This window comes from Tasmannia lanceolata, unplaced genomic scaffold (assembly GCF_043159265.1).
Source record: "Tasmannia lanceolata isolate RefF3 unplaced genomic scaffold, GAP_Taslan_0.1 ptg000007l, whole genome shotgun sequence".
Lineage (NCBI taxonomy): Eukaryota > Viridiplantae > Streptophyta > Magnoliopsida > Canellales > Winteraceae > Tasmannia > Tasmannia lanceolata.
In genome coordinates this window covers 11415034-11427706 of record NW_027518684.1, presented here as the reverse complement: position 1 = coordinate 11427706, position 12673 = coordinate 11415034, and positions in this window count along the sequence as shown.

The following is a 12673-nucleotide window of genomic DNA, read 5'->3' as shown; positions in this document are numbered from 1 at the left end:
GGGATTTTTATGGTGTAATGTAAGTATTTTTCAAAAAGTACAATACGCTCCAAGCATTAGGATGATCCAAACCATCCAATTGATGGGCCACAACGTAAATAGGTTGTGTCCAAAAAATCATTTCCATAGGATGATCTCAGCCCTCCGATCTATAGAGGACTACATGTTATGGAAACATCTATAGATAAGAGGGTTGGGATCATTCTATGCAAATGATTTGGGAGATGATAAATTCGCATCCCTCTAGGGTAATTCACATCCCTTATAACCTGAATTGTGGCAGACTTTTAACGCTTTTTTAATTCAAATCATGTTATAAGGGGTGGGAATTTTATCTACAGGGCGTGCGAATTTATCATCACCCAATGATTTTTGAGCCTCAACCTATTGACATTGTGGCCCATCAAACGGAGGGTTTGGATCTTCCTATTGTGTGCCCCGTAGAGTATTTTTGAAAAATACCAGACCATAGGGCTCACCATATAAAAACACGTATGGGAGATCCAGAGTTAAATATATCAACAGGTCAGCATTTCTCAGCAAACCCTAGCCAGGCTTGGTGGATTAAGGGCGTAGGTCATTTTGCTTATCGGATCAATGGATGTGATCGCGAGATAGTAGTGGGACCCAGGGAGTAAAAGTGATTTTTTGGCATTTTTCTAAATTTGGAAGGCACAGGGATGCACGTGCATTTCACGAGGTTAGACAAAAGGAGGAGGAACGGGAGAGATTGTGTGGGATCATGAGTACAGCTGGAGAGCCAGGTGGCTTTTGGTCACCTGAATTTAATTCTAAACACGTGTTTTGTCATTTTCGGGAATGATTCGACACAAGCTTCTTCATCGTAGATTTTGATATTGTTCTTCTAAAATATACTTTCTTAGTTTCTTATTTCAAAATATTTTCAATTTCTTGCATGTTTTCATTTGGCCAGGGCTTTTCATCTGTAATATTGCACATGCATTTCTATCCTTTTTTTTCCTCAGGTCTTGTTCCGTTTGGATCTTTGACTCTGAAATTGAGTATTGAACTCAAATTGCATTTATTCTAAGTATGATAACCAATTTTGGACTCAAAATCCAAAACGAATAGATTCTTAGTAGTTGTATGTGGAAAGATCGGTGAAATAGCAGTTGTATGTGGAAAGATCTGTGAAACGTGAGCCTGTAATTTCTCGTGGTACTTTCTGTTTACCGTGATGATCATCGGACAAGATTATTCAATATAAGCTTAATGCAGGCATGATCATGGTTTTAAATTTTGGACGAAATCTGAAATTTCGGTTGAGACCGAAACCGAAATTTGGCGAAATCTGAAATTTCGGGTTTTACCATATTTCGGCCGAATTTCGGCTGAAATTTCGAGAAATTGTTTTTTTTTTAATCCGAAATTTGGTAAAGAATTAAACAAATCTTTTTTTATTACCGGATTTCGGTCAAAATTTCGAGATTTCGACCGAAATTTCGGTTTCGGCCAAGGCCAAAATTTAATCCGAAACCGAAATTTAAAACCATGGGCACGATAGCAATCCTAGGATCAGCTTATGCCGAGATTGCTATCCCCATGGTGATCAGCTCCTTTGGAGTTTTAGGAGAATATTGTGGTCATTCATTTTGAAGCCTTTAAACTAATGTTGCAACCCAGGTCGGGTTTTACCTACCCCAAAAATACCCTAGTCCGGGTTCAAAAACTATGGGTCTTGGGGTGGGTAGTCTCCAAGTTGAAAAACCCAACCCAATCTCGGATCGAGTTGGGCTTAAAAAAACCCTGAAACCTGACCCTAATAAGTTTAATTTTTCTTACTTTTACATTGAAACTTAAAAGATAAACACTCATCTATTGCCCAATGCATCCCACAACCGATGCCCCCTCCACCTCTGCATTCTTCAATCACGTACATTCATTCCTTCAAACCCTAAAGTGAAATCTGTTAGTTGCATCAAAGATCTCTTCGTAGGAGAACCATTTTCAAACTCTAAACTACTAGTTTAATCCTAGCTTATAATATCACTTAATGGCACATCACCCGTGTTAACCCCAGATGCCCGGACATCAGTTACTTAGGGTTGGGTTTATGAATCTTGAATTTTAGCATAAAAAATCAAGCCTACCTAATCCAGGATATTTACTTGGGTAGAGTAGGGTTCTTAACTACCCGACTTACCTGAGTCGAGTTACAACCCTACATTAGATAGGATCTTAGTTTGGCTGCCATGTCAGCAAAATCCCTTGTTTGGTTGCCAATATGGCATTGACATCCCATAAGGCTATCAGTGATGTCTCCCAGTTTATCATTGCAAGCCTACTAATGTGTCGCTCTTGTTCCTTCCCTAGGAAATCCATCTTAGTTAATCATTGCAAGCCTACTAACGTGTAAAAAGGTAGGAATTTTGCTTGGATTTATGAGGAATGATGTTCTCTCTCTCTTTTGCCCCATCCTCCCTCTTCCCCTTCTCTTTATATTGGTAATGACAAGGTTGACAACTAAACACCACTTACCACTATTCTAGAGGTAAGGTCTAGGTAAATCAAATGCTTGTCTCATCCCTTGTTGACTACTTACACCACTAATACGAGACTGTTTGGTTGCCACATATAGCGTCCTCAAAGATTTTCCAAGCAAAAAAATGCACTTTTTTGTAACTTTGTGGTGTTTGGTTGCCTGTTTAGCATCCAAATCCTTCAAGACTACCAAACAAATTTCAAAGGTAATAATTGCATGTCTGGTGACGTGACATCAATATCCCCTCCTTGTACTTTCCAAGCCAAATTTCTCAAAAAAAGAAGAATTTGGCTTGGAAAATTTTGACCCCTCCCTCCCTCGCTCCGTCTTCTTTCTTTATTAGTAATGACACCCTCTCGCACTGCTCTATGAGGTTGGCACCTAAACACTACTTGTCACTATTCTACAAGGTAAATCCTAGATAAATCAAACGTTTGTCTCCTCATTATTGACTACTTATACCGCTAACTTACAAGGTAACTACCTGTATCCAAACGGAACAACAAATAGCACCCCACGTTGGGGTCCACTTGTCCAATCTCTAATGGATGACATAAGGTCGTGCCCAACTAGCTGTGTTCGTCTGTCCAGTATGAACAGTTTTACCTCCCCTCGAGAGAGAACAAACTTGGTCACTATAAAAAAAAACAAGTTACAACAAGAAATAAGCTAGGGTTTGAAGAGGTTTTTACCTTACAACTTCCGTATGAGAAAAATCAAATCACAGCAGTAGATTCCCCAATAACTTCTGTGAGATGATGATCAGAGAAGATGGAGGCAAAGACGATTGACAGAAATGGGAGGTCAGATCTGAAAGAAGATACAGAGGGCGCATTCCTTGCCCTAGTTTTAATCCATCCAATTTAGACAACAATATGCGATTTATAAGATTTCATATAATAAATGTCTATATTTTCATTTAATTACTAGCGCGAAGCATTCGCTGAGAGGGGATAAGGATTGTATCCAATGCAAGATTTGTTTGCATGTTCTTATCCCCGCGCCAACCGACCCCAAATGTGTGCCGTTGGATGGAACATGGGGCCAAGATCACCCAGATATGATCTGGCATGTAACGATAGGTGGAACTCATGGTGTTGGGCTAGATCAATGGACCTACGGTGTTTGCACAATTGGTAATGACAATGCCAATCCAAAAAGGCCCTCTTTGGATCCCACGAATTTTCTAAAAAAAAATAGGAGGAAAAAACTTTTTCATAATTTAATTATTGTTTTTTGAATGGCAACAAATTTATTAAGAAGAAATTGGCAAACCCCCTGTGGCCTTTATGGCTTATTAAAAATATAATTCTCCATCATTTGATTGCAGATGTGAAAAGTAACTTGAAATAGAAGGATTCAAATTTTATTTAGAGGTACCTTCAATTTATGATGATACTCTTCTAATTAACCCATAACAGTTTTGTTTCGATAAACAAGCTTTTATTGAAACACCCTTAAATTTAAAAAGTAAAATAAAATTAAAATTTTTCAGCATAAGCCTTTTTCTTGAAACCCAATAGGGTTAACGTGTATAAATTTTCCAGTGATATGATTATTTTACGTGAATCCAATCTAATGCTAATTGTGTCGGCATGATTGGACAATCCCGACCCCTAATGATCCAAAAATATTCCTTTACACTTTTTTTGCGTAGTTGGTTTTCGCAACCTCTATCAAATGTGTTGAGAAAAAACCGTCGGGAAAAACAATCCGATCGCACACAAATTAATGGGAAAGTAGAAACAAATAAACACAAGCCACAAGATGAACACCAATGTGGTTCGGCCAAGCCTACATCCATGGCCAAAAAACACGATCTTCCACTATAAGAAAAACAATATACAAGGATTACAATGGATTAAACTACAACCCAGAATCCAAAACCCTTTCCTTACTTCTCAACCCAAGACTGTACACCGAGAAAAAACCCAAGAGAAGAAAAATGAACCCAAACTCCCTCTTGTTACCAAGCCCCACTCGCATACTCTCACGTTGGGAGAGAAAAAATGGTTTTATACTTTGGTTTTTACAAAACCTATAACATGTTTCTATTTTTTCTATTTCCGTTTCCCACTATGCTTGGGAAATAATGCAACTTTCCCAACAATCTCCACCTTGGCTTGTTTCCCAGCCACCTGAAGATTTTTCGGTGATGTCGTCACCGGTCAGCTATTACAGCAAACCGCCATTTGCCTTCTGAAGTACCAGCTATACACCCCTTAAATCATCATGGTTCTGATTCATCCTGATTCGATCAACACGGCCAATGCACATGTGTAGCTGCCAACCCGTTAACTCACCCAATCAACCTTGGAGAAGGATCTCCCCAACACATTTATTGTCATCCTCTCACCATTGTCTGCAACCCGCCAACCCGTCTCTACATCAACTGCGAAAGAGACCCTACACGTACACACGCTACCACTTCATTTCCAACTAACTATTGAGATCTTAGGAACACTAGTAACTGTGTCCCTGGCCAGGTTATATAATCTGCCACACTTATCTCCTTTACCAGGATTATAAATTTGTGTGTGATTTTCATGACTCCACCTGCAGCTGAAAACCTACAACCCTTAGAGTCCAGCCGGCCAAGCGATTTAGATTCCTTCGCATCTTTGGGACATACGCCATAACACCCATAGTACGAACCACTCCATCAAAAATCTTATCTTCATTGTTCCAATTCCCGTGACGGCACAAGTAGACCCCTCACCTAAGGACACAACACAGGCCTTTGTCTCCTCGAACGTATCAAAATATTCCCTCCTAGAGCATACATGAACAGAGCACCCTGAATCTTGAATCAACTCATCATGAAGAGAAGTGTGATTACCTGAGGAGATTGTGAGAACGTATCCAACCTCTTCTCTCTGTTCATTTGTTACCACCACCACAGTATTTGAAGCACCACTGTCTGCTTGGTCAGCTCGTTTTGGACAATCCAGCTTGAAGTGGTCATATTCCTTACAACGGTAACATTGCACGCCCTTTCCGTTGACCCTTGATCTTGACTTGCCTGTTCCTGATCCTCTGTCAGACGACCTTCCTCTTTGATTCCCATAATGAACAACCAACCCATGATCATCGCTTCCAGGAATAACAGGTTTCTTCCGCATCTAATTCGATAAGAGCGACGCCGCGACTTCCTCTAACTTTATTGTGTCTTTACCACTCAATAAAGTCGTCACTAGGTTGTCATATGAATCAAAAAGCGAAGTAAGAAGTAATAGGGCCTGGTCTTTTTCTTTGAACTTTTCATCAACCTTGTTGAGTTGATTCACAAGCCCGTTGAGCATCGTAATGTGTTCTAGAAGATTTTCGCCTTCCTACATCTCCAGCTTGTACAATTGTCGCTTCAGATACAATCGGTTGGCCAAGATTTTTGACATATAAAGCTTTTCAAACTTCTCTCATAACTCAGGCGCATCTTCTTCTTTCATAACGTTATCTGCAAGACATAGTCGAATAGTACTGACCACCTTCATCTCTATGCCTTCTCACTCTGCATCTGTCATCTTCTCTGCCTTGCCATCCTTTCCCTTCAACGCCTTAGCCAATCCCTGTTGAACTAGGATGTCCTTCACCCTCATTTGCCATAAGGTGAAACTGCCTTCTCCGTCAAATTTGTTAATGTTGAATTGGGTAGAACTCGATTTTACCTCCATCTCATATTACTTCACACTTCTCGGTGTAGCGCTTCACCTCGAATAAGAATCTTCCTTAGACAATCTTTCCACTCAAATATCGCTCTAACCGTGATCCAACTACAACACCCACAGTCACTTCACTCGGCCTCGACGGTCGCTCCAACCAAAGCTCTGATACCACTTGTTGAGAAAAAACTGCCGAGCAAAACAATCCGATCGCTCACAAATTAAACAGAAAGTTGAAACAAACACAAGCCACAAGATGAACACCAAGATTTTACGTGGTTCGGCCAAGCCTACGTCCACGGGCAAGAAACACGATCTTCCACTCTGAGAAAAACAATATACAAGGATTACAATGGGTTAAACCCGTACCCAATACCCAAAACTAGCAACCCTTTCCTTGCTTCTCAACCCAAGACCGTATAGGGTGGCACAGTGCACTCAGCCTTACCCCTGCTTTGCAAAGAGGTTGTTTCCGTGACTCGTACCCGTGACCACTAGGTCACAATGGAGCAACCTTACCATTGCGCCAAGGCTCACCCCCCTTTTAACCTAAGACAGTACACTGAGACAAAACCCAAGAGAAGAAAACCCACAATAAGAACCCAAGAAGAAACTCACTCTTCTCTTTTTCTCTCTCCCTCTCACTTACTTGCCTACACAACCCCACGAGAAAAGCCTCTCATTACCAAGCCCTAGCCACACACCCTCACGCTGGTAAAGAAAAAGGGGTTTTAATTTTTTATACATAGGTTTTTACAAAACCTAAAATAAGTTTCTATTTTTCCTATTTTTGTTTCCCACTATGCTTGGGTAACAAGGCAACTTTCCTAACAAAATGAATGAAATTTCTATTCAGCATGACACATATATCAATTGTTTCACTCCATGATTACCCACAAGACCAATAGTTCCAATAATCCCTAATGTGTCTCATACATATAGGGGGCCATGCATTGTGTGTTGTCTAGATTAATTATGAAATGGATTCTTTGGTGAGTTCTTATCGGCAACTATTATCTATCATGCGCCATATTTCGTTGGTATGTACCATCCATATTCATGGGCCCACTATATGTTATCTATGTCATCTTCTATAGTTCTCATTAGGTACTACTAGGCCATTTGGACGTAACAACAAAATTCTTTGACAAATATTTCTCAAAAAAAATTAATTGAAATGGAAACTTTAAGCTCCAACAATAAAAAAAATCATAGAAAACAGGGAAAATTTCCATTTTAATCTTTCTATCTCTTTCTCTCTTTGCGATTCCCGATTCAAGCCAATCCCAAACCCATCTCTTCCTCAATGAGTTTCCCTACAACAGCCACGCCTTCATCACCAAGAACAACGCATTCAGGTAGTCTCCACAGCCCCAAAATTTCATTCATGGCAACTCTTCCCTTCTCGCATGTACCAGACGATCACACATATATAAGCCCTATTTCTTCTTGGAAACCCTAAATTTTAATGTCAGATTTAGATCTCTTGAGTCTCTATAAAAATCACGTATGATGTATAGCTGCATTCTTGTGGGTTTATGTTTCTGAGTATGCTGTGTTCGCGAGAGTTGAAGAGATACATACTTTTTTTTACATGTATGAAATGCTCCAATCTGACTGGAGATTGTAGAAAGGCACGTAGATCTTTTGTATTTTCGTGAATGAAAAAAAACCCTTTATATTCCATCAGCAGCTTTACATATTGGTGAGTTGCAAAAGCTTTTTGTTATAGCTGCAGTAGATGAGATATCACACTCTGGAGCAGCATTAGAAACAAGAGTAGGATTTGGTGTGACGATAACTTCCTTTTTTTGCTCTTGTATAAGGGATTTGCATGTCAGAGTAGCCACATGGTCTCGCTTTTCAGCCGGATTTTGTCTTCATTTATGAGGTGGCTGCTCTGACATGGAATGGGTCATCCGCGAAATGCCTTCTGCGATGGACGTTAGCAAATCACTGTGTAATGGATGGAAGTGGTTGCTCTATAGTAAATTTGGGAGAAGATGGAGGGAAGTGATGGAGGGAAGTGGATGAGTTTGTGTACTTTGTGAAGCCAATAACGTGGCAAAACTAAGAGAAAGTGTAGACACCCCATTTTGACCGTACCCTTACATGTCTTGTTTTAAATAATTGTCCTAATAAATTAGTGTTCTAAGGTCCCAAATTGTGCCCTAGGTTAGCTTAGGGTCCCACCAAGGTCCCTGTAAAATTTCATCGCGATCCGAGCCCGTTTGCCTAGCAAACAAGCTAAGACAGTGTCGTGGGGCAAGTTCAGAAGAGTGGCGATTTAGCCAGAAAAAGGGTTGTGCTGGAATCTCAAAAACCAGTTCAAATTAGCCATGGCGGGCTGTCCGGGGAGATATAGGGGTATGCAGATTAGTGTACAACTTAATTGAGGGGTGTATTATCTTGAACCAGGGCAATTTCGTAATTTGCGAAGATTCTTTTCTTCTTCTCCAAGTCACCATTAAGCCCTAAGCTAGGTTAGTGAGTGATTAGGACTAGGATTAGTTAGAGGGAATCTTAGTTGGTTATGTTTCTTTTGATCTCAGCCATTGAGTGAAAAGGTGATTTTAACGGTTGAGATCATTTTTTCAAAGAAGATATTTTTTGCAAATTTTTTCCCCCTGTTTTCTGCTTGGGCCGCCTCTTGCGGAATAATAGTTGTCCTAAATTTGCCAAGGGGGGTGTCCTGGAAGGTTTGGGGGTATCAAATATATCATTTCTCGTTTTCTTCTTGGGCACCCCCCTGCCAGTTAAAAAATTGCTAAAAATTACACTAGAGGTGGTTGTCCAAGTAGAAAAGGGGCGTGTTTAATTACATCTTTTCTTTTGTATAAAAAAAAAGCCATCGAAGCAAAGGAAAAAAAGAAAAAAAGCTCATTTTCATAGAAAATTGCAGAGGGAGAGAAAGAGAGAGAAGGAGAAAAAGGAGAGCCACCTTCTTCCATCACCCAAACCACCAAACCCCCGACCATTACCACCGGAATCCGGCCCTCTCCGACCCAAATCCGACAACCTCCATCCTTCCACCTCCGTAGAAACCCATTTTTATCTCTTAAACCCATCTCCACCCCATTCCAGCCACAAGCTCCACGGAATCCGGCATCATTCTCACCGAAAATCCGATTGGTTCTCACCACCATCTTCAGCCGGAGCTCCGCTCGGCCGCCTCCACCTTTTTCTTCCCCACCTCCGACCACCACTACCAGGTATCTTCTTCTTCCCTAAACCCTTACCACCACTAGCCACCACCCTCTTCTCAAACCACCTCTCGAAATCCTACCCTCTTCTCCATTAACTCCGGCCGGCCACAAATTCCATCTCCTCCGGCACCGCTACAGGCCAGATCCACTTTTTCCACCTCCACCACCACACCATCGGCCGGCCACCTCCACAACCTCCATCGATTCCGACCATTGTTTCACCCCAGAACCCCATATCCATCTCCATCTCAAACCCATTTTTCATTTTCTCATCAAACCCCATCTTCTCCCCAAATCCTCCTCTGCAAATCCGGCTCGATCCCCACCCTCAAACCCATTTCTACCCAACCTAAACCCCACCACCATTTTCAACCTTCACAACCTCCATCTCAGCTACCATCCCACCTTCTTCTTCTTCTTCTTCTATATTTTTACCTCTGCAAACCTCATCTAACTATCTCCACTGCCAAAAACCCCATCTCATCTCCAATTAAACCCATTTCTACTACCAATTTCCCCACCGTTGCCTCTACTTCGGATCCAAAACCCATCTCATTAATCCCATCAACAGACATCATTTTTTTGTTTCTCCCATCCATTGATTCCGGTCATATTTCACCGGAATCCGGCGAAGCCGTCTCCTCCTCCACAACTAGATCCCCGGCCGGCACCCGAACACCACCTCTACACCATTTTTTATCATCATCATCATCACATCCATCCTCTTATTCCATTTCCATCTTCTCTGCTGCTTCTATAGAAACCCCAAATTTGTACTTATTTCTCCTATCTCCGGCGAATCCGTCGGACTCCGTCCAATTCAATTGATTCGGGTAGCTCTACTGGAATCCAGCAATCAACTCCCTAATCTGGCCGGTTCAATTTCCTCGCCTTTGGCCAGTGTCCGGCATTTGTCTTCACGAGCTTCATCACCATTTGCCATCGTCATCGCCTCTTTCGCATCAAGCCGCAACCATCTTTGCCCCGCGGCATTTTCGCCCTTGATCAAAAGATCGAGAAGATTCGCAGGGTAGCATTCAGGAAGGTACAACTTGCCCCTTTATCCTCCGTGCTCTTATATTTTAATTTTGATTTTCATAGCATTTTGGTTTGCAATTTCCTCTCAATTCTACAGTTTGGTTCGAGCAAGACTTTACTAAGTCAGTTATGGTTAAGGCCAACATGGCTGTTCAAATTCATGTTTTCTCGTTCATGGTTGGTTCTTCGGCAAATTTTGTAGAATTTGATGAATTTTGGGTTTGGATTATTAAGAGTCCGGTCGCTCTCAGTTCCATTGTTTGATCCTTGAAATTTTCTTTTGAATCCAAGCATTCATTGTCCCAAATCCGGAATCTGTTTGGATATCTGTTCTAAGCCTTGTGAATTCAATTCCAGTAGCTGGAAAAACTTGCGCGTCATGTTGAAAATTATTTCATTGATGTCCATACGAGGCAATTAATGGGAATTAAAGCATTTGCCATGTTTGTTTGGATACCTTTCAACCTTGAATCCCTTTCGAATTTTGGTGATGGTCTGTAAATGATAACTCTATGTCTTGCGCGCCTTCTATGTCACTATAAACCAATTCCTTTAAGGTATTTGATACATGATTAAAAATTGTTTTCATGTCTTAAATCAGTTTCCAAAAGCTTTGAAAAATGGATTTAATATGGCCAATAATCTGATGCTTGGGTAATCATCTATAGTGGCTGGCTTGTTTCTCCTTGTTATATAGAAAGGAGACTAGTGTAACTGTAGTTTAATGGTTGGGGCGAATGCTTTATTGGAATTTGGGTTACGACAGGTTATTTGGATTTCTGCTATCTTTTGGCTTAGAATAGCGTTTCACTCTATCATGTTCTTACAATTGCATAAACTCAGCTTCTTTGCTGAATTATGGGCTTTTCATTTTACAAAATGCTATGTTTGTCTATACAACTTCAGTGTACATGTGGAGCTATCTAGACACTTTGTTGTCTTCTTGGGCGTAATCTGAATAACCTTTTATGTTGGTCCTCGACCAGAAATTTGGCGAAAAGTATTGAGAGGGGGAACCTTTGGCAGGTTTTTCTTGTGGCTGTTTTGGCCTGCAGATGAATGGATAGAGTTGCGCCATTTGTTGTCCTACCTATGTTACTTAATGTTTTCGTCTGTTCTATTTAGTTGTCTGCATTGAAGCCTCGTCCCATGTGGGCATTTCCTTTTGGTTTTGACTATGTCCAGTGCTGCAATGTGAACTGAAGGAGTTGCATGCAAGCCTTTGGGGCAGGTTAACGCGATCTGCCCCAAGGAGATTTCCTCCGATTGACTTGTATCTGTTTGGCGATGAAGGCGATAGCCCAAGCCCATCCTTAGGGGACTTGCTCAGTCCAAGTAGCGTTCCCCTCATTTGTATAGTAGACTTGCTTAGTCTTTTAGATGCCTCTTAGATATTAGTAGCCCCATTCAGTGATAAGGCGATGAAGGCGATAGCCCAAGCCCATCTTTAGGGGACTTGCTCAATCCAAGTAGCGCTCCCCTCTTTTGTTTAGTAGGCCTACCCAACCTTTTGGTTTTCTTTTAACCATTTTTTTTTAAAAAAAAAAAAAACCCTTCTCTGGGCAATGATAAGGTTACTTGGAGCCCATCTTTGTGTTTTGTGGCTCACCGTTTTTTTTTGCACTTGAATCTGCACAAGTTGATGCCACCTGTTATGCACCAAAATTTATAAAAATCAGAAATATCATTGCATGCATTTGTATAATCTGTTAAAAATTTTAATATTCTTCTCTTGTACTAAGCTTTGAGTTAGGGTTTGAAGACGGTAATAAATGGTGTTCAGGTGAGATTATCTCAAAGCTTATTATACTCATTCCTTTCTATTTTAAATTGTTTAGGGAAGAAGGAGATCAGATGACTACTCTATTCGATATTATCGACATGAGTACTGTCTGATCTCAAGGCGGGATTAGAAATATTATCATGTGTATTATGATATCAGATGATTACTTTAGCATCATCTGATTTCATCCTCATATTGAGGTGGTGTTTGTGGTTGGGCATAGAAGTGTTTGATATTGTTTTTGCTTTATTAGGCTATCCAGCGACTGGTCTGGACTAATTTATGTTGTTTATCATTTTATGATTGCTATAGGTTGTGTATTTTTTAATTGAAAATTCTTCTTTGCTTAACACTTGATTTATTTTTATAATAATTGAATGAAAATCTGAGTTTGCTTGATAACCTTTTTCTTCGCTTTGATTAGAGGCTAACTCAGTCTTATTAGAGCTTTGCTTGCTTGGGATCTTGGACCGTTTTCTCTCTT